The sequence below is a fragment of the Zalophus californianus genome, chromosome 12, assembly GCF_009762305.2.
Source record: "Zalophus californianus isolate mZalCal1 chromosome 12, mZalCal1.pri.v2, whole genome shotgun sequence".
NCBI classification, from domain to species: Eukaryota; Metazoa; Chordata; class Mammalia; order Carnivora; family Otariidae; genus Zalophus; species Zalophus californianus.
This window is the reverse complement of record NC_045606.1, coordinates 90,548,136-90,569,996: the sequence shown is the minus strand read 5'-3', so window position 1 is coordinate 90,569,996 and position 21,861 is coordinate 90,548,136. Positions and strand designations below refer to the sequence as shown.

Genomic DNA, 21,861 nt, shown 5'->3' with positions numbered 1-21,861 from the left:
GATATTCGCTGTAGGTTTTTCGTAGATGGCTTTTATGATATTGAGGTATGTACCCTCTATCCCTATACTCTGCAGAGTTTTGATCAAGAAAGGATGCTGTACTTTGTCAAATGCTTTTTCTGCATCTATTGAGAGGATCATAGGATTCTTGTTCTTTCTTTTGTTAATGTATTGTATCACATTGATTGATTTGCGGATGTTCAACCAGCCTTGCAGCTCAGGGATAAATCCCACTTGGTCATGGTGAATAATCCTTTTCATGTTCTGTTGGATCCTATTGGCTAGTATTTTGGTGAGAATTTTTGCATCCATGTTCATCAAGGATATTGGTCTGTAATTCTCCTTTTTGATGGGGTCTTTGGTTTTGGGATCAAGGTAATGGTGGCCTCATAAAATGAGTTTGGAAGTTTTCCTTCCATTTCTATTTTTTGGAACAGTTTCAGGAGAATAGGTATTAATTCTTCTTTAAATGTCTGATTGAATTCCCCTGAGAAGCCATCTGGCCCTGGGCTTTTGTTTGTTGGGAGATTTTTGATGACTGCTTCAATTTCCTTAGTGGTTATAGGTCTGTTCAGGTTTTCTATTTCTTCCTGGTTCAATTTTGGTAATTGATACATCTCTAGGAATGCACTCATTTCTTCCAGGTTATCTAATTTGCTGGCATAGAGTTGCTCATAATATGTTCTTATAATTGTTTGTATTTCTTTGGTGTTGGTTGTGATCTCTCCTCTTTCATTCAGGATTTTGTTGATTTGGGTCATTTCTCTTTTCTTTTTGATAAGTCTGGCCAGGGGTTTATCAATCTTGTTAATTCTTTCAAAGAACCAGCTCCTAGTTTCGTTGATCTGTTCTACTGTTCTTTTGGTTTCTATTTCATTGATTTCTGCTCTGATCTTTATTATTTCTCTTCTCCTGCTGGGTTTAGGCTTTATTTGCTGTTCTTTCTCCAGCTCCTTCAGGTGTAGGGTTAGGTTGTGTATTTGAGACCTTTCTTGTTTCTTGAGAAAGGCTTGTATTGCTATATACTTTCCTCTCAGGACTGCCTTTGCTGTATCCCAAAGATTTTGAACCATTGTGTTTTCATTTTCATTGGTTTCCATGAATTTTTTTAATTCTTCTTTAATTTCCTGGTTGACCTATTCATTCTTTAGTAGGATGCTCTTTAGCCTCCATGTATTTGAGTTCTTTCCGACTTTCGTCTTGTGATTGAGTTCTAGTTTCAAAGCATTGTGGTCTGAATATGCAGGGAATAATCCCAATCTTTTGGTACCGGTTGAGACCTGATTTGTGACCTAGGATGTGATCAATTCTGGAGGATGTTCCGTGGGCACTAGAGAAGAATGTGTATTCTGTTGCTTTGGGATGGAATGTTCTGAATATGTCTGTGAAGTCCATTTGGTCCAGTGTGTCATTTAAAGTCTTTATTTCCTTGTTGATCTTTTGCTTAGATGATCTGTCCATTTCAGTGAGGGGGGTGTTAAAATCCCCCACTATTATTGTATTGTTGTCAATGTGTTTCTTCGCTTTTGTTATTAATTGCCTTATATAATTGGCTGCTCCCACGTTAGGGGCATAGATATTTGCAATTGTTAGATCTTCTTGTTGGATAGACCCTTTAAGTAGGATATAGTGTCCTTTTTCATCTCTTATTACAGTCTTTGTTTTAAAATCTAATTTGTCTGATATAAGGATTGCCAGCCCAGCTTTCTTTTGGTGTCCATTAGCATGGTGAATGGTTTTCCACCCCCTCACTTTCAATGTGGGGGTGTCTTTGGGTCTAAAATGAGTCTCTTGCAGACAGCATATTGATGGGTCTTGTTTTTTAATCCAATCTGGTAGCCTGTGTCTTTTGATTGGGGCATTGAGCCTATTTACATTCAGGGTAACTACTGAAAGGTATGAATTTAGTGCCATTGTATTGCCTGTAAGGTGACTGTTACTATATATTGTCTGTGCTCCTTTCTGATCTATGCTGCTTTTAGGCTCTCTTTTTGCTTAGAGGGCCCCTTTCAATATTTCTTGTAGGGCTGGTTTTGTGTTTGCAAATTCCTTTAGTTCTTGTTTGTCCTGGAAGCTTTTTATCTCTCCTTCTATTTTCAATGATAGCCTAGCTGGATATAGTATTCTTGGCTGCATATTTTTCTCATTTAGTGCTCTGAAGATATCATGCCAGTCCTTTCTGGCCTGCCAGGTCTCTGTGGATAGGTGTGTTGCCAATCTAATGTTTCTACCATTGTAGGTTACATATCTCTTCTCCCGAGCTGCTTTCAGGATTTTCTCTTTGTCTCTGAGACTCGTAAGTTTTCCTATTAGATGTCGGGGTGTTGACCTATTATTATTGATTTTGAGAGGGGTTCTCTGTGCCTCCTGGATTTTGATGCCTGTTTCCTTCCCCACATTAGGGAAGTTCTCTGCTATTATTTGCTCCAAGATACCTTCTGCCCCTCTCTCTCTTTCTTCTTCTTCTGGGATCCCAATTAACCTAATGTTTCGTCTTATCGTATCGCTTATCTCTCGAATTCTGCCCTCGTGATCCTGTAGTTGTTTCTCTCTCTCTCAGCCTCTTTATTTTCCATCATTTGGTCTTCTATATCGCTGATTCTCTCTTCTGCCTCATTTATCCTAGCAGTTAGTGCCCCCATTTTTTATTGCACCTCATTAATAGCCTTTTTGATTTCGACTTGGTTAGATTTTAGTTCTTTTATTTCTCCAGAAAGGGTTTCTCTAATAACTTCCACACTTTTTTCAAGCCCAGCTAGTATCTTTTAAGTCATGATTCTGAACTCTAGGTCCGACATCGTACTAATGTCCGTATTGAGTAGGTCCCTGGCAGACGGTACTACCTCTTGTTCTTTTTGCTGAGGTGATTTTTTTCGTCTTGTCATTTTGTCCAGAGAACAGATGAATGAGAGAACAGAATGCTAACAGGTTAACAACGTCTCCAGCAAATATACTCTATACAAATCAGAAAAGACCTGAAACCAGGGGACAAGAAAGGGAAAGAAAGAAGAGAAAAAAAAAAAAAGGAAAAAGAAAAAGATAAAAACAAACAAAAACAGAACAAAACAATAAAAACAGAATATGATCAAATATGATCAGGCTAGTGCATAGATCAGTGCCACACATTAGCTTTTGGGCATATTTTGGTCTGTTAGAAGAAAGTGCCTGCTAAAATTTTAAAGGAAGAAAGACTTATATATGTACAAAATAAGGGTTGATACAACGAAGGGATGGCAGATGACTGTAAAGATGAAAATTATAAAAGATCTTATAGAAGGAATTGATTAGATAAGAGTTGTTTTTAAAAAGAAGGAAGAAGATTTAAAAAGAAAAAGAAAAAGGGAGAGAATGTGATCAGGCAGGAGACTAGAACAAAGCCATACACTAGTGATTTAGGGTATATTTTGATCTGTTAGAAGAAATTGTATCTCAAAATTTTAAAGAGAGAACAACTTATATATATATATGCCAAAAATAAGGGTAACTGCTATGAAGGAATAAAAATATGACTCTAAAAATGAAAAATAAAAAATGTTTTTTAAAAAAGGGATTGATAAGATGTTTGAAAAAGGGAAAAAGAAAAATTAAAAAAACAGTTAAAAAATTAACTTTGAAAAACTAATGAATTATGGTAAAAAAGCCATGAATTCTATGTGCAGTATTCCCCTAGCGCTGGAGTTCTCCCGTTCTCCTTGATTGGTAAACTTGGTCTTGGCTTGCTGGCTGTTCGTGCTGATCTTCTGGGGGAGGGGCCTGTTGCCGTGGTTCCAAATGTCTTTGCCGGAGGCGGAATTGCCCCGCCCTTGTCGGTCCGGGCTAAGCAAGCTGCTCCCATTTGCTCTCTGGAGCTTTTGTTTCCTGCAAGCTCTCGGTACAGCTTTGGAGGACCCGGGTGAAAATGGTGGCCTCCCAATCACCACTCGGAGGAGCTGAGAACTCGGGGCCCTGCTCCTCAGTGCGCCCCCAGAGAAAAGCAAGCACTCCTGTCTCCCCGGTCTCCGGCCGCACTCCGTGCTCACCCGGCCTGTGACTGAGTGTTTCTATCTCTGGCACCCAACCCCGTGTGGAGTCTCCAAACCCAGCAGATCCCTGCGGTGCACTCCCGCGCCGCTCCTCCCGGGGGAGGAAGGGGAGTCTCCCTTGCTCTGCTGCTTGTTGGGTCCCTGCTGGAGGAGCAGTGGCCCGACTGGGCCGCGGATCACAGTTTATGGCCACCCCGAGCTGAGAGCCCGCGCCTCGGCTCCGTCTCTGCAGCTGGCTTCGCCGCTCCGATACCCGGGAGCTCTGCTGCACTCAGGCTCCCCCGGTCTTTCTGTGACCCCCCGAGGGTCCTGAGACCACACTGTCCCGCGAGGGTTCCACCCCCCGCTTAGCCACTGGAGCGACGTTCCTCAGCGGAGCCGACTTCTAAAAGGTCCGATTTTGTGCTCCACTGCTCTATCATTTGCCAGAAGCGGCCGACGGAGGCCCCCTCCCCCGCTGTCTATCCTCCCGAATATCGCCTCGGATTCGCTTCTCCGCACGTCCTACCTTCCGGAAAGTGGTCGCTTTTCTGTTCAGAGTGTTGTTACTCTTCTTATCTTCGATTTCCTGTTGAGTTCGTAGGTGTTCAGAATGGTTTGATCCCTATTCAGCTGAATTCCTGAGACCAGAGGAAATCCAGGTCTCCTACTCCTCTGCCATCTTGCTCCTCCTCATTGGGAACATTTCTTAACCCCCTACAGCTGTAACTCTACTGATGGCAGCACATGTGGTTACTTAGCAACAATTATGGTATCGCAGATAGAGTATTATTATGACCTCAGGTGTGAAAACAACTGGAACAAAGGATTAAAGTCAGCAACGAAAGGGAGAGATGTAGTAAATGTAGAGCTAAAACAGAGTTCTTTCCGAAAACACATTTTGCATCAAGTTTCCCGTGCAGGGACAAGGGGCACATCCTAAAGTGAAAACTTTCCCCACAGAGAGAGAGCTGAGGCCTACAGTTCTTCCAGATAGCATTTTTCTCAGCTGCAAACCCATATTTATTTCTTCCAGAATATTTAATAATGCTCTTTCTCCTGCCCTCACCCCCAGGGGGTGCATGGCTGGGCATGTAAACACATTCCATTCTCTACCATTCAGGATTAGAAATAATACCCATCATCAAAGAGAATGGTCTTCATTTGATTCATAGGACCCCCTGTGAGGACTCAAATCACAGTGTGTAGTGGTTGGCCAAAAGGGTGATAGCTTTGCTCACAATATAGTCAGTCATAATTATTATCCATTTTGTGGTTGGTGAAACTGAGTGCTGAAACTTACAGTTTGACTTTTTCAAAAGCAAATGGTTGGGAACTATAGGGTCATAGCTCTCTGGTCCTAGTGGGCTCATGTTTTGTTGTTATTGCTGTTTGTTTTTGCCATATGCTTCATAGCTATGATGCAAAGGACACTGTTGTTTATTTTTTCAGTGTCCAGTCCCTTTGTTTCTTCCAATCGTGATTTCCCCCCCCTGAATCATCAGATTCAGAAAAGCTGACCCCATTTCCAACAGCAGGGAGTAGGAAATAGGCAAGCCCAGGTGGGCATGGGGAGAGGTGGTGGTTTCCTGCATTCTCTTGTTACTCATCCATCCATGCACCATGGCTCTTTTTCTTCCTTGTTTCATTTATTTTTGCTTTCCTTCTTGTATTTCAAAACAACAACAAAAATATCTTTGAAGGATAAGGAGAAGATATACCTCCCTGAGAGTGGGAGAGTTACGAATGTACAAGTGCACAGATGAAGGAAGTTGAATGTTGACTTGAAAGTTAGTGGGACATTTGCCCTTCCAGTTTTTTAAGCACCAGCTGGTACTTCCTTCTCTTCTCTCCCTGATCCATGAGTCATGCTTCTTCAAAAGTTTCCCAGGGCTCTGGAGTAAAAACGACAAATCACTGGGTACGAATGATAGAGGAGAAGTATAAGATTTCATTAGATGGAGTGAGTGAAAGACTGCGAAGTGAAAAATTGCAAACAGTATTGATAGTTGTACTACAGAAGGGGCATCAGTACTTAGATAGCAGCCGGAAGGTGTGCATTTTAGGATGAAACCCTTGAAATTGAATATGGTCTAAGACGAGGCAGCCATTCTTTGCTCCAACTTATACACAATTCTTGCTTTAGAATCTGATGGAATGATTAACTACCAAACTCCACTAACTATTTAATTATTGATGATGGACTTGCAGACACTTGATTAGGTATCATGAACCTTGGATGGGGGCAGATATCAAAGAGCATACAACCCGGAAATAAGACTTGAGTATCAATAAGCTTTGAAGCCAGAACATCTGAATTGAGTCTCTGCTGTTCTAATCTTGTCTGGGTCTAGTTTTATGCCTATTAAAAATGAGCACCAAACTGTTTCATCTTTTTTCCTGAAACCAGTGAGAAGCCCCCTGGATAGAGTGTCACCCCAGCTTGTTCTGAGGATGTAGTAAATATTTGCCAATTCTGTTGGCAAGACAACCTCACTTCCTATCCTGTCACATTCTGCAGTGGAGAAACTGTCACCCTCCAATCTCTTGGGTACCTGAGGTTTCTCATTCCTCTTAGAAAGTTTTGGAACTGTTTATCTAAAACAACCATGCCTTGTACTCCTGCTGTCTCTTGTAGTTTCTTCTTGCTTTATTCCCAGCAGTCATCTGGAGATAAGCATATTAAACAGTTGAAACAGGTGATTTCTAAAGTCACTGAACACTGAAAATTAGTAAGGAACTAATCACTACAGAGGGAAATTTCAAAAAATTAAAACACATGGTTCATAACCACAGGGAGTTTAAAAGCTAGTTAAAAATTCAAAATGGACCCATCTGATGGAACAGCAGGCAGGACTTACATTGTATGGGAGGTATTGTAACTAATTTCTCATTTGGTCGTTCTTTTATTCAAGCATGCCTTGACTGAGATGGATGAGGCTGATTGCCCTACTATTTCATATTGGGCTTTCATGTTCTGGCTTTAATTCTTGGAGGTTTCAAAATGTATTTTGATCCTTTTTCCTTAGGAAAGTAGGTGATCAACTTCTTAACCAGTCTAGCCCAAGACTAATGAACCATAATGTCAAAATGATTGCTTTTAAAAGGAATAAATTATAGGCAGAATAACTGAACTCAATATGTTCTTCTGAAGAATTGGGCTGCTTTTTTTTATAATAGCTTTATTGAAATACAATTTACATACCATAAAATTTACCCTTTTAAAGTGTACACTTCAGTAGATTTTTAGTACTGTATATTCACAGAGTTGGGCAATCATCCATACTATCTATTTTTGGACCATTTTAGTCATCCCCCAAAGAAACTCTGTACTCATTAGTAGTCACTCTCCATATCCCTATTTCCTGCAGCTTTTGGCAACCACTAATCTACTTTCTGTCTGTGTATTTGCCTATTCTGGACATTTGGAATAAATGGAATCATACAACACATGGTATTCTGTAGCTTGCTTGTTTTCACTTAGCACAATGGTTTCAAAGTTCATCCATGTTGTAGCATGTATCAGACCTTGCTTCCTTTTAATTGTCAGATAATATTCCATTGAATGGATATTCTACATATTGTTTGGCTATAATGAATAATGCTGCTATAAACATTAATACAAAAGTTTTTCTGTGGACACATTTCTTTTGGGTTTAAACTGAGGAGTAAAATTGCTGGATCTCTATGTTAAACAGTTTGAAGAACTGCCAGACTGTTTTCTAAAGTGGTGCACCATTTTATAAACTCACTAGCGATGAATGACGGTTATATTCTTCCACATCCTTAACAATCTATTTATTTGTATATATCACTATCTATATCTGTATATCTCCTATTGGCTCTGTTTCTCTGGAGAACCCTGACTAATATACAGGGTGAAACTGGCCACATAGAATAAGTTGGAAGGTGCTTCTTAGTCATCTAGTTTTTGAAGGACTGGTGTTAATTCTTTAAATGTTTGGTAAATTTCACCGGTGAAGCCATGTGGGGCTGGGGATTTTTTTTTTTTTTTTTTTTTTGGTGAGAAGTTTTTAAATTACTAATTCAATCTCCTTACTTGTTATAGGTCTATTTAGATTTTCTGGTTTTTTTTTTTTTTTTTGAGTCATTTTCAGTAGTTTGTTTCTTTCTAGGAATTTTCCCATTTCATCTAGGTTATGTAATAACCCTATCATAGGGTTGTTTATAGTATTCCCTGTGTTTCTGTAAGGTTAGCAGAAATGTCCTTCTTTTATTCCTGCTTTTTGCAATTTCTTCCTTTTCTCTTGGTCAGCCTAGCTGAGGGATTTTCAGTTTTATTAATCTTTTCAAAAAAACCAACATTTGGTTTTTTAGGTTTTCTCTGTTATTTGACTAGTCCCTATTGCATTTACTTCTGCTTTAAACTTTATTCTTTCTTTCCTTCTGCTTGCTTTGGGTTTTATATATATATATATATATATATATATATATATATATATATATATATATATATATATATTTCCCTTAGTTTCTTAAGGTGGGAAGATAAATTATTGGTTTGAGACCCTTCTTTATATTTTTTTGTTCTTGTATTTCTTCATTACTGCCTTTTTTTGTTAAATATACAGTTCTTAATGTACTATTTTAATTACCTCCCTTCTTAATGAAATATTTTTGAATTTTTTTCAAGTGGTTGCTCTGGGGATTACATTTAAAATATTTTCTTAAAAAATCTAGTTCAGATTAATACCAACTCAATTTCAATAGTATTACGAACACTTTGCTCATATGCAGCTCTGTTCCCCCTTTCTCCTTTGTGCTATTATCATCATACAGATCACCTCCTTATACATTATAGCCATACTAACACCATCTTGGAATTATTGGTTTATGCAGTTCCCATTTAAATCTCATAAAGATTTATGAATAAAATACATTAGTATTCTCTTTTATATTTACCTATGTGGTTAGTTTTACTGGTAATCTTCATTTCTTCATGTGTATTCAAGTTACTGTATAACATCCTGTTATTTCTGCCAGAAGGACTCTCTGTAGTATTTCTTGTAGGGTAGGTCTGCTTGTGATGGGTTCTCTCAGTGTTCAGTTATCCGGGAATGTTTTCATTTCTCCTTCAAACTGAAGGTTGGTTTTGCTGAATTTGGTATTCTTTTTTTTTTTTTTAAGATTTTGTTTATTTATTTGAGAGAGAGAGTGAGCATGAGCGAGCGGTGGGGAGGGGCAGAAGGAAAGGGAGAAGGAGAAGCAGGTTCCCCACTGAGCAGGGAACCTGACTTGGGGCTCCATCCCAGGACCCTGAGCCGAAGGTAGACGCTCAGCTGACTGATCCACACAGGCGCCCACTAATTTGGTATTCTTGCTGACAATCTTTTTCTTTCAGCTCTTTTAATAACATGTCATCCTATTGGCTTTTGGCTTCTACGTTTTCCAGTGAGAAGTCAGCTGTTCATATTATTCAAGATTGCTTCATATGATGGGTCATTTTTCTTTTGCTGCTTTCAAGATTCTATTTGCTTTTTGCTTTTGCCAGTTTCTGACTATCTAGATGTGGGTCTCTGAGTTTATCCTACCTGGAGTTCACTGAATTTCTCAAATGTGTAGATTAATGTTTTCATAATTTGGGACATGTTCAGTCATTATTTCTTCAACTATTCTTTCTAACCTTCTCCTCCTTTCCTTTTGGGATAGTCTGGTGTGATGTTCATGTCCCAGTCTCTGAGGCTTGGTTTGTTTTTCTTCATTATTTTCTCTTTCTGTTCCTCAAAATGGATAATCTCAACTGATTTGTCTTTAAGTTTGTTAGTTCTTTCTTCTCCCCAGTCAGTTGGGCTGTTGGTCCCTTACAATGAACTTTTCACTGATATGATTGTATTTTTGAACTCTAAAATTTCTATTTGACTCTTTCATAGTATCTCTTTGTTAATATTGTCTATTTGGTGAGATATCATTCTCATATTTTCCTTTAATTCTTTAGGCAAAATGTCCTTTAGTTCTTAGAACATACTAATAACAGCTCATTTATAACTTTGTGTAGTAACTCAAACATCTGAGCTTTTCAGGGATAGTTTCTGTTGATTCTTTTTTCCTATTTATGGACCATACTTTCCTATGTCATTATGTGTGCCATTTTTTTGGTTGCTGAAAACTGGATTTTTAAAATAATTTCATGAAACCTCTCTGGAAATCAGATTGTCTCCATGCCCCAACACCTGGGTTTTTTTGTTGCTTTTAGTACACTGTAACCGTTGTTATCAGTGCTGTTTGTTTGATTAGTGACTTTATTAATTTTTAAAGTCTGTATTTGTTGTATGCAGCATCTAAAGTCTCTGCTTGATTAGCGTGGTGGTCAGCTAAGGAGTTGGCATAGATTTCCTTAAATTCCTAACTAAAAAAATTCCCACCCTTTTGCTACAGATATATGTGTGTGAATTGGGGTATGCCTTCAATGCTCTGGCAGTTTACAACTCTGCCATAGTCTTCATCTCCTGCATGGCCAGCCATAGGTGAGAGATGAGGGCCTTCTTAGGTCTTTCCCAAGAATATGCACATCGCTGCACATACATATGGCTTTCTAGAGTCCCGGGGAATTCAGAACTTTCCAAAGCCCTCTGTGGACGTCTCATTTCCCAGATATTTATTTCAAGTTTCTTTGGTTGGCTTCCTGTTTGCCTCAACTGGTTTCACCACCTCAAGCAGCCATGATGCTAAATAATTCCTGATTCTTTTGGAAACACACCCTGGATATAGGGATTTCCTCACTTAATAATATCTGAGTTAGGTCAACTAAAGATAAATCCCATGGATGGGACTTTTCAGATAATAGTGATAATTCTCTGAAGACGGGGCTTTTTGGGGAGCTCCAGACCTCTTTTACTCTCTCAGATAGCTGACAGACCACTGTTTTTCACAGCTGCCATGTTTCTACAGTTGCTGGTTTTCAAGGCTATTGCAGTGCTGGGGAGAGGGAGATGGGAAAAGAGCAAATATAAATGCCACGTAGCTCACTGTTCTTCTAGAGAAATAGCCATTTTTCCTTCCATCCTTTGGTGAACCTACAGAATTCTGAAAATGTTTATTTTGACTATTTTGCCACTGCTCTCATTGCTTTGATGGAGCACCACTCTGGAAGTGTTTCTTCTTCCTGAGTGACCTTGATATCAGGGCTGCTTTTGAGACATAGATTTCAGACCAGAACATTGTTTGGTGAGTACAGAACCAGAAAAATGGAAATGGGTGTGCTAGAAGGATATAGCTGGATGATTAAGCCTGGTACTTGTTTCCACTCTGGGGAGATTGATATTTATGTCTCTAGGGGAATGTTGTACCTCATCTTTCTGTGTACAAGAGCCACCAGGATGAGATATTTCCTTTAAGTCTTGAGATCACAAAAGAGGAGGAGGGGCACTTGCTGGCTGATAATAAGGTCTGAGTGGAAGTCTCAGCTGGGAACCCTAATAAAGCTGGCAGAACAGAGTTGACTGGCTAATCGTGAGCTGTTGGTTGGGGACCCTTGAGAAGTGCCTGCTGTTGACTTGCTACTTGATGTGTAACTTAGGAACCACAGTGTCAGCACTACCTGAGAGCTTGCTGGAAATGTAGACTCTCAGATCCCACTCCAGTCTTGCTGAATCAGAATCTGCATTTTAACGAGGTGATTTATGCACACAGGAAAGTTTGAGAAGTACATGCCTATAGCATATTTACATCTTTATGTAGTTGTCCTGGGAAGATTCCTGTAATTGGCTAGCCTCATCTCATTCATGTTTTAAATCTCAGATGTAGTCATCTGCCTTCCTAAAACTTCAGAGAATACCAATCTTTTCGCAGTCTATCATTCTTGCAGTTTTTTTTTTTTTTTAATGGTGAAGATAAAGAGTTGAGCTTCAAGAATCTCAGAGAGGGAGCAAGTGTGTGAGCTAAAGTGGTCCAGAAAGGCATTATTTGAGTTGGACTTTGAGGAAAGGAAGGGAAGGAGGTGAATGCGTGCTAGGTAGATGACAGAATATGGGCCAGCCTACAGAGGTGGGGATTATCTATCATATGTAATAGATCTTCAAATTGTAAAATTTTTGAGGGCATAGATTATGTCTTGTTCATACCATACGTCCTCAGTGACTGGCATTGAGTAGGCACTTTATAAATTCTTTGTGAACTAAACAGTGGGAAGATTAGCTTCACTGGAGTTGAGAATTTATATAAGAATTATGGGAGTTAATACAGATTGCTTAGGATATGGGCAGATGATAGAGACCTTGAAAACTAGGTAGGAGTTTGTATTGAAATTTGTTGGATAAGGCATGTGGAAGTGGAAGGAGGCTTATTTGGGGCTGTTATTAGAAAAATGATTAAAAAATTTAAAAAACTATGTTCAAACTCCAGAAAATAAAGCCCTCTAAAATCTTCTTGGCTATTCTAGATATGCATAGGTTTGAGTGAGACTGTGTTATGGGAATCACGCATTAAGGAGAAAGAAAGCTGGAGAAAAATGATAGACAGTAGCAGCACATTTCAACTTTTTGTATGTTGTAGGATGTTAGACAGGGAAAAGACATATGAAAAATGGGGTTTGACAGTGATTAAAATAATACCAGGTGGATTGGAATGGGAAGAGAATGGAGTCAGATAGACCAGCCAGGAGGTGTTTTCATAATCCAGGGATGAAGACAGGTAGATGTGGACCAAGGTCTACAGGACGGAGGGTAGTAGCTATTGGAAGTTCCTGGTTTTATAAAGGAGAGAAATATTACCAAGCAGCTTGGGTCTTACATTAGAGAGAAAGAAGAAAGGAGGACAGAGAGAAACCACCTGGTACAATAATAGTAGTGACAACAACTATTCTTTACCACTCTCATAAGGCAGTGGTAAGAATTAAATGAGTTAATTCTTATAAGTTGCCTAGGTAAATGCCTGGCGCAGCATAAGCATTCAGTGTAAATTTTAGCTATTAGCTATTGTTTCCTGGAAGAAGGGACCTGCTGGTGCTGTCAAGTAGCGCTTCTGTTCCTCAAAATCAGCACCCAACTCAATGCTTTTTTTTTGTAATAGACACAAGATAAATGTTTGATGAATGGGAACTAAAATATTTGTCAATGTAGGAACCAAAAATATTGATTCTAAATAAAGTCACATTTTACTGTTGATGTCTATTATAAATATTATACCCCAGTGGAGGGTTGGAGAAAAGTGGTTATTTATCTCTCATCTTCAGCTCTCCAAACCAACTTTATCTCTTTGTCTTTCTTTCTTTATCTACTCCCATACCAATGGTTCCTATCTCTATACTCATAATTCCTAGAAGCCAGCTCTCCCTGTCTGTCTGTGTTTTATATTAGATGCTCAGTAAATGTGTGTGTTATTTGGTAAACAAATGTCTTCTAAACCTGTGGCTCACACCTCAAAGCACTGCTATCATTGAGAAAGATACCCATGTTTCTCTACCATATGTAATCCAGTCCTTTTAAATACTTTGTCCTCTCTGAACGATCACTGAAGTGTTTGGTACAACCAAATTAATGAGTTGTGGCTAAAGTCCTCTATTTCATGTGGCTGAAATACATGGAACTGCACATTTGTGCATAAGCCTGAATCTCTAGAAGTTTCATGATTATTTGACAGAATAATTGAAGTAAGGGGGAAAGGATTGACTGGTTCATTTTCACTTCTATTTTTTCACCCACCACTAAGATAAAATATTCTCCTGAGCAAAAGTCAGAAACTTTTCCCACCCCTATCACCATATGATGGCAAGTTGGAGAGTAAAATAGAGTTACCTAGCATCTCTCTCCAAGAAGCTGAAGGTTCTTTTCATGTATCACCAGAGAATCTCTGTGATAGAAAAGAGCAGTTTCCACATGTGGTGATGGCTGATTTTCATAACCAAGGAATCTTATAGGGTCTTACAACTTTTAAGGGACTTAGTTTCACTTGAAAGTCTATGGAAACCTGAAGTCCAGCTCTTCTGATTTCTTTGGATACTTCTATTTAAAGTTGGCTTGCCTTTTGCCATTAAACCAGTCTTTTCTTTAATGCTTAATAATAATAAGCCTTTTGGAAGAGATTTGCTACAAAGGTTTTTGAACATGGGTAGAGAATCTATATCAGGGTGACTGACTCACCAAAAAGATTAATCAGGCACCCTTAAGAAAGAGCAACCTAATTTAGGTTATCTGAGAGGGAATATGAAATCATTAAATAAATATACTTCCTATCATGTACAATTGAGAGAGGTGCGAGGCAGGAAACATAGGGGGAGAAATAGAATGGATTAGAAGAAGGAAAAGAACAGAGGAAAATATGCACTCAGAAGTAGATAGATGCCTATAGCTGCAGAGAGGGATAGGGAGAAGGGGGGGGGACTTGTGATTTCCGAGATGAGATGCTTGTCACATGCTGCTGCTCACTTGGACTGATTTCTGTGCTAATGAGTTGTTTAAGTATTGCTTCTAGCTCCTTCTGCAGCAGTTTGCCAGGAGAAAAAAAAAATTATCCTTTGGACTTTGGCAACATTGACCCGAGAGTGCTTTCTCTCTGGAAGAACAAATAAAATTAAGCCAAAAGCTGGAAGTTCATCTGCTCTCTTTAAGGGAATGCAAGTAACACAGTTGAATCCTTGACTCTGTAGCACATGTTCTCCATAGGTTACCTAGTTTCATCCTCAGCAAGTCCAGCAACACGCGCTGTTACCCCCAATCTACAGATGATGACAGTCATTCAGGGATTTGGTAGGTAACAGAACTACTTGAAGGAAAAGCCGAAATCCATAACCATCCGTCTCCTGAGTCCGGTAATTTCTGTTTCACCAGCTGTATCCAAGTCTCTTTCTAGAACTTAAAGGAACTTCAGAAAATCATCCAGATTTGCAAATTGGTTAAAGTTGCTCCAGGCTTCAGACTGATAATCATTTGCTTTTATTGAATAGAGATGCATCACTGGGCCCCATGCCAGCCGGTCGGGCTTCTTATCCATTTAAAGTAGAACAGCATCCAGTTGGTTGTAGGGAGTGTTGTACCTACCCTTCCCTGACAGATGGCTTTCTATTTGGCTTTTAAAATTTTTCTAGGAGGGAAGTTCACACAATAAGAAGCTCTCACAGAGCTTATTGCAGTCATTTCCAGATCAGTCTTAGGAGCATCACTCCAACGATCCTTTGCTCCTCCCTTTGAGTGCTGCATACTGTGCAGGCCTGGCTGTCCTGCTCGGCTGAAGAAGGTGGGACAATGTTTCCTGTGATACACAGAAACTGAAAGTTTACGAGGAGTAAGTGTGACTAAGGAGTCAGCCAACTCTCACCCTTGGGCCTGATCTGGCTGCCTGTTTTTGTAGTTTTTTTTTTTTTAATTTTTATTTATTTATTTGAGAGAGAGAGAATGAGATAGAGCATGAGAGGGGGGAGGGTCAGAGGGAGAAGCAGACTCCCCAGTGGGCAGGGAGCCTGATCCGATGTGGGACTTGATCCCTGGACTCCGAAGGCAGTTGCTCAACCAACTGAGCCACCCAGGCGCCCCCTGACTGTTTTTGTAGATAAAGTTTTATTGTAACACAGCTGTGCTTATTCACTGTGTACTCTCTGTGGTTGCTTTTGTACTTCAACAGCTGAGTTTAGTAGTTGTGACAGAGATCGTATGACCTGCAAAGCCTAAAATACTTATTACTGGCCCTTTACATAACGAATCTGGGACCCCGGCTCTCGATAACAAGTCACCTAGAGAATTCTTGAAAGGAAAAGGGAGCATGGATGTTATCTAGGCCATAGTACGGTGAGGGTCTGCTACAGTTAATATTTTGCAAGTGCCATTGTTTATTTGGGGGAATCCAAACAGGAGAATTCTCTTGGTTATTCCCTCATAATAGGGATTGAGAGTTCCTGGTAGGAATGTTGCTTGTGCAACAAAAGAGAGACTTGTGATTCTCTGTTCTGTGGTTCTTGTCCAGGCAAGTTTGGAAATTGTGACTCCTTGAAACCATGTAGGGAGCCAAGTATTCCAGCTGATGTTTTGTGATTTTTTTCCCCCTTTGTTTAAAAATAAACTTTGTAGAATCTTTTTTTTTTTTTTCACGGCTCTTTAAATATTCTGTTTTGAAACATTTAATTACCCAGGTTATTTATATGGAAAGGTCTGATAATGTTTCTATGGGAGTCTGTTATTTATTTCTTTTGCTAAATTTTATCTTATATTAGGGGAAGGGCTGAGGTTGGTTACCATGGCAACATTCTCAAAACTGCAACAATCCTATTATGGATGCTAAAACTATAGTCATTCTGGTGGGAGGGTAGCATGGGTAGTGGGTGGTAGTCTTTTTATTTTTATTTTATTTTATTTTTTTAAGAAAATCTCTCCCACTTCCAACCCATTTGCATTCATTTATTTTAAGCTTTGCCGTGTAGGGTACTGGAATGAGAAATGAACAGAAAAAAAAGGGTGTCCTGTCTGTCTCCATTAAATTTCTGTAGTCTTTATCTGCTCCATTTGTAAGGATACCCTGCTTTCTATCTGATCTTTTATTCATTTCTTCACCACTCTTATATTAAGGCCTACTCTGTGGTAGAAATGAGTAAGACAGAATCTCTGTTCTCATTTCTTCTTTTAAATTACAAATTCCTTAAAGTCATTAATTCACTTCACTATAATTCAGTTAAATAAATATTTATGAGGACATATGCTATATCAAGCATCATGCTGGCATACAAAAACAGGGGTTTTGGTCAAAAAACATTGTTTTGTTTTGTTGGGTGGCACAGGGAAGGGCCAACTGCTATGCACTAAGGTGATTAAAATAAAATTTGATCGATGCTAACACAGAAGTATGTAACTTACTTAACTTTCCAACCTGGAGATCAGAGGAAATATTCTGCAAGGGAGGCAACATTTGGGCTGATTCAAAGACAAATGGCATTTTCCGTTTAGGGCTCTGGGGATGGGTAGGGCATTCCAAACAACTCTAGACCAGCAAGACTGGGAGTAGAGTGGTGAGAGAACCCTTGGCAGTGTGCAGGAGATGTTTAAAAAATATGCAGTTGAGTGGTGTTGGGATAGTCTGGAGGTAGGGGTTAGACCCATCAAGAGATGTTATGTCTAGGAGGTTGGATTTTGGAGACTGGGAGCCATTGAAAAATTCAGAGTAGCAACTTGAATGTTCTGGTTTAGGAAGATCTTTCTGTTAGTGGTGGGTGGGATGGTAGATAATGAAGGGTAAGAGCAGATTGGATTGAACATGGAGATTTGAAAAGATGGCAAGTTTCCTCTTGGGACATAGAGAGCTTAAGATGAGCCCCACCAAACTGGATTGTCTAGTAAGCAGTTGGTAATATGGGTCCAAGAGTAAAGGAAATGTGGGTAGGCGCCAGAGACCTGGGTATCATCAGAGGCTTGTGGGTGAGAGGGAAGCAGCCAGAAGAGGAGCTGCTCATTTTCATATCCTCACAATGCCTAACATGGTGTCTCACTTTGAGTAAAAGATTAATAATTTGAAAAAAAAGATTCTGAAGGATTGATGTGAGTAGAGTCAAAAGAAGTAGAAGAGTCATTAGTAGAGAAGTAGAGTCATTAGGTTCATGATTCTTCAAGATTCACCTGGGATTTCTAAACTCAACACACGGGATTTAATCATAAAACAGCCTACCTCTCTCCTTGTATTCATTCTTTAAACCTGCATGGTGGGGCATGCCCTGCCCTGGCTCTGCTGGCCACTCTTAGGAAATAAAAAACCTTTGCACTGCAAGTCACTGTACTAATTCAGGAACTAAAACTTCCAGAGCTGGGCACTAATAAAAACTCTCATCTTAGAATTGAGGTCTCTTTCCTCCCCCAACATGGGCCTGCACAGGACTGCTGGCAGTCCGGGGAGAAGAGATGGGTCAGCTTCTTCTGTCTTTCTCCATGGTGCCTTTTCACACTTGTCTCCTGTTTGCTGGCCTCAGCTGCAGACTCCTCTCAAGCTGGAGTTGGGCTGGCAGAGAGGAGGAGGGAGGAAACAGTTAAGCCCCTACCTGGCTTGTGATGATTTATCCTTCTACTGTTAGTGCTCTCTGAATCTCGCAGATATGTAAAGCTGGCTTTTGTGGAGTTCTTCTGTGGAGTCTCCCTAGTCTTCCCGCCCTCATTGCTGAGGATCTCATATTTGCAGTTCCCTGAGACAAGGGCAATGCATTGCTCTCCTGCCTACAGTTTTCTCAACCCTGAGGATCCTGGTAGCACCAAGGTGCTACACTCTGCTGTGATCTTTTGGATAGTGTCTAAGCCAATCCTGAGATGGCTGTCTCTAGCACATAGCCCACACCTTGTTCCATGGGAGACAGCTCAAGCATCCTCTTTTAAAATGTATTATCTATTTTTTCTTGAAGTCTCAGAGAGAATATTCGTCGGAACATCTTGTTGTGCATATATATATTACTACTCTCTCCTTGTTTCTTTTAAATTTCCCATCTTGTTGTAGAGACAGTTTTGTTACACGGAGGTAGGACTGGCTGCTTCCGGGGTGGATTTAGTGCATGATGAGGGTGGAACCAGGTAGTCTTTGTGAGGATTCCGTGTGTACCTTCCACATGGACAGGGCATCCTTAAGTGAGAAGCTGTGCATCTCACAGGAGCTCAGTTTATAAGACTGATCTCCTCCATGCTAATGACTCCCAATCTCTCTACAGCCCAGACCTCTTCCTGAGATGCAGACCATATATCTGACAGCTTACTGGGCTTCTCTGATGAAAATGTTAGAGACTTAACTCACATCATTACCATGAACTCCACTGTTCATCCTGAGTACCCATTCATTTTCATGTAATTTCTCTTTAGTCTTAATAAATGGCACCTAGAAAATCCACTTAATTGCTCAAATCAGAAACCTGGGAGTCGTCTTTAAGTTCTTAAGCTTTTATGCACCATGAGTGCCCCATTCAGCAATCTAGTGCTATCTATGGACACTTTTCAAAATGATGTTTTTAAACATAGAGGACCATTATGGAAACCAGCGCTATGAAAATACCTTTCTATTTTGGGTGATTTGGAATCTGTGAATTTCCACTTTTCTTTTACCTCTCACATAGGCTTAGTTTCAGTCCCCAGTCACTCAGACTCACTTCATCTTGTCTCACTTCAATGCTACTTTCTTCATTCAGGCCTTCATCATCTGTCACTTGAATTGTTTCAGTTAAATTTTTAAAAGAATTTGTATTGGAACATTTCAAGTATGTACAAAGTATACAAAATAGTATAATGAAACCTCATATAGCCATCACCTAGTTTTGACAGCTATCAACCCACTTTCTACTTCCTACTTGATGATGATGATGATGATGATTTTACAGGTTTTGTTTTTTAAAGTAAAATTTATAAACACTGAAGGGAATAAGTTTTGGATGTACAGTTTGGATTCATGAATCCATAACCCATCCTTCATAGCATAAAACCTACACCTTTATGAAGAGACATCTTCCCAGAAAGTTCCTTCTTCCCTTCCTTCCCAGTCCCTTTCTAGTCCAGCTTTGCCCGTCAGAGGGAACCACTCGATTTTTTTTAAAAATCTTAGTTTAGTTTTGTGTGTTCTAGAATTTCATATACCTGGAATACAGCATATATTCTTTCCTGTTCCACATCTTTCACTCAGCATAATACATGTGTGATTCATCTATATCACTGCCTGTATTAGTAGTTCATGCCTGAACTACATGCTGAAGATTATTCCATTATATGAATAAACTAAAATTTGCTTGTGAATCTTCTGTTGGTGGACATTTAAAAATTTTTGCATATTGTGTCCCTGAACAGTCTTGAAGTCTTTTTGTGGGAAAATGTTTTCATTTCTTTTGAATAAATACCTAACAGTAGAATTTGAAGATCAAAGGGTAGGAATAATGTTGATTTTATAAAAAATTGCTAGATCTGGGGCGCCTGGGTGGCTCAGATGGTTAAGCGTCTGCCTTCGTCTCAGGTCATGATCCCGGGGTCCTGGGATCGAGTCCCGCATCGGGCTCCCTGCTCCTTGGGAGCCTGCTTCTCCCTCTGCTTCTCTCTCTCTCTCTCCCTGTCTCTCATGAATAAATAAATAAAAAATCTTTAAAAAAAAAAATTGCTAGATCTTTTCCAAAGGTACCACTTCACTTCTACTAGCAAGGTACGAGAGTTCTAGCTGTTCCACATCTTCACTGATATTCACTGTCTTTAAATCTGGCCATTTTGATGGGTGCATAATGGTATCTCATTGTGGTTTTATTTTGCATTTCCCTGGTGACTAATGATGTCAAGCATTATTTCTTTTTTTTTAATTTTATTTTATTATGTTATGTTAATCACCATACATCATTAGTTTTTTTTTTTTTCCCTAGGCAAAGAACTTTATTAACTTTGTTTCAAACTTTATTCCCAGGCTTCTTCAGCTTAATTAGCTGCAAAGAATGAATTGTGTATAAGTAAAAACTGAAAAGAGCTGTAGTGTCCAAGGGGCTTGGACTTAAAAATATTAGAGATCTAGATTTTATCAGATCCATAAACAAAATTTTAAAAAGCAGTCATAATATAAAATAGCAGCTCCCAGTAACTTCTTCAAGTTTTATCTTCTTCAGAAGTTGATTCAATTCAGTTTGCTTCATTCTTGGAAGCTTCATCAAAATTCTCCACAAGATCTGGAACTTCATCATCATCATCCTCTCCCGTAGCAAGTGGTGCTTTTCCAGCCACAGATTGTGTGGGCAGAGCTTCAGCCGGTCTTCTTCAACTAGTCAGACTGTCTGCACCAAGTTGGTTTAAGATCCTGGGTAGCACTTCTGTCAGCTGCTTTGTCCCAGCATGGCCTGGAATGGTGACAGTGTTCCCTGCCAGTGATGCCTGAACTTTGGGGTGGTTAGAGGGGATCACTGTTCCTTGGTTTGTGAACATATTCACTTCTTCAATACCAGAGATATTGTTCACCCCTAACTTCTTTAAGGAGAACTGAAGTTTTTTATCATCTGCTGTAGCCATTCTATGAACCACTTTCTTCTTTTGACGGACAGTTCCTTTCTCACCAATGCTCACTTGTGCTTGCAGTTTGGCGAGTTTCTCCTGGTTCATGATAGTTTCTTTCATCTTGTTGGAGGGGAAATGGGACCGCGCGGGGGAATAGGGTTGGTGCTCAGGGGGTCTCGGGCGGACCAGCTGAGATTAGGTGCACACACGTGGGGATGCAAGATGGCAGTTAGAGGACATCATTAGTTTTTGATGTAGTGTTTCATGATTCATCGTTTGCGTATAACACCCAGTGCTCCATGCAGAACGTGCCCTCTTTAATACCCATCACCAGGCTAACCCAACCCCCCACCCCCCCTCCCCTCTCAGAGTCCATAGTCTCTCATGGTTCATCTCCCCCTCCTATTTCACCTCCTTCATTTTTCCCTTCCTACTATCTTCCTTTTTTTTTTTTTAACATATAATATATTACTTGTTTCAGAGGTACAGCTCTGTGATTCAACAGTCTTACACAATTCACAGCGCTCACCATAGCACATACCCTCCCCAGTGTAAAGCATTATTTCTTATTGGACATTCATGTAATTTCTTTTGTGAAGAGTCTGTCCAAGCATTTCTTGCCTATATTTTAATTGTTTAAAAAATTTATTAGTGAGTTTTAAGATTTAAAAAAGAATTCTGGATATAAATCCCTTATCAGATATATATTTGGTGAATATGTTCTCCCCATCTGATACATACCTGTTCCTTTTCCTAATGTTATTTTTAATCAGCAGATACTTTTAATTTTTCTTTTATGGTATTGCTTTTTATATCTCATCTGAGAAGACTTTACCCTATCTTCAGGTCATGAAGATATTCTCTGTTTTCTTCTAGAAGTTTTATATGTAAGCTTTCATATTTAAATCTGTGATCCATCTTGAATTAATTTTTGTGCTTAG

The 21,861-nt window shown here is 39.5% G+C and overlaps 1 protein-coding gene and 1 pseudogene across 9 annotated transcripts in view; one reads left to right on the top strand and one right to left on the bottom strand.

The window, feature by feature from the left end:
* The window catches only part of DGKI (diacylglycerol kinase iota), a 453,056-nt gene that overhangs the window by 44,376 nt on the left and 386,819 nt on the right, over nt 1-21,861 (top strand). The window lies entirely within an intron of this gene.
* LOC113911299 lies at nt 20,552-21,040 on the bottom strand (annotated as a pseudogene).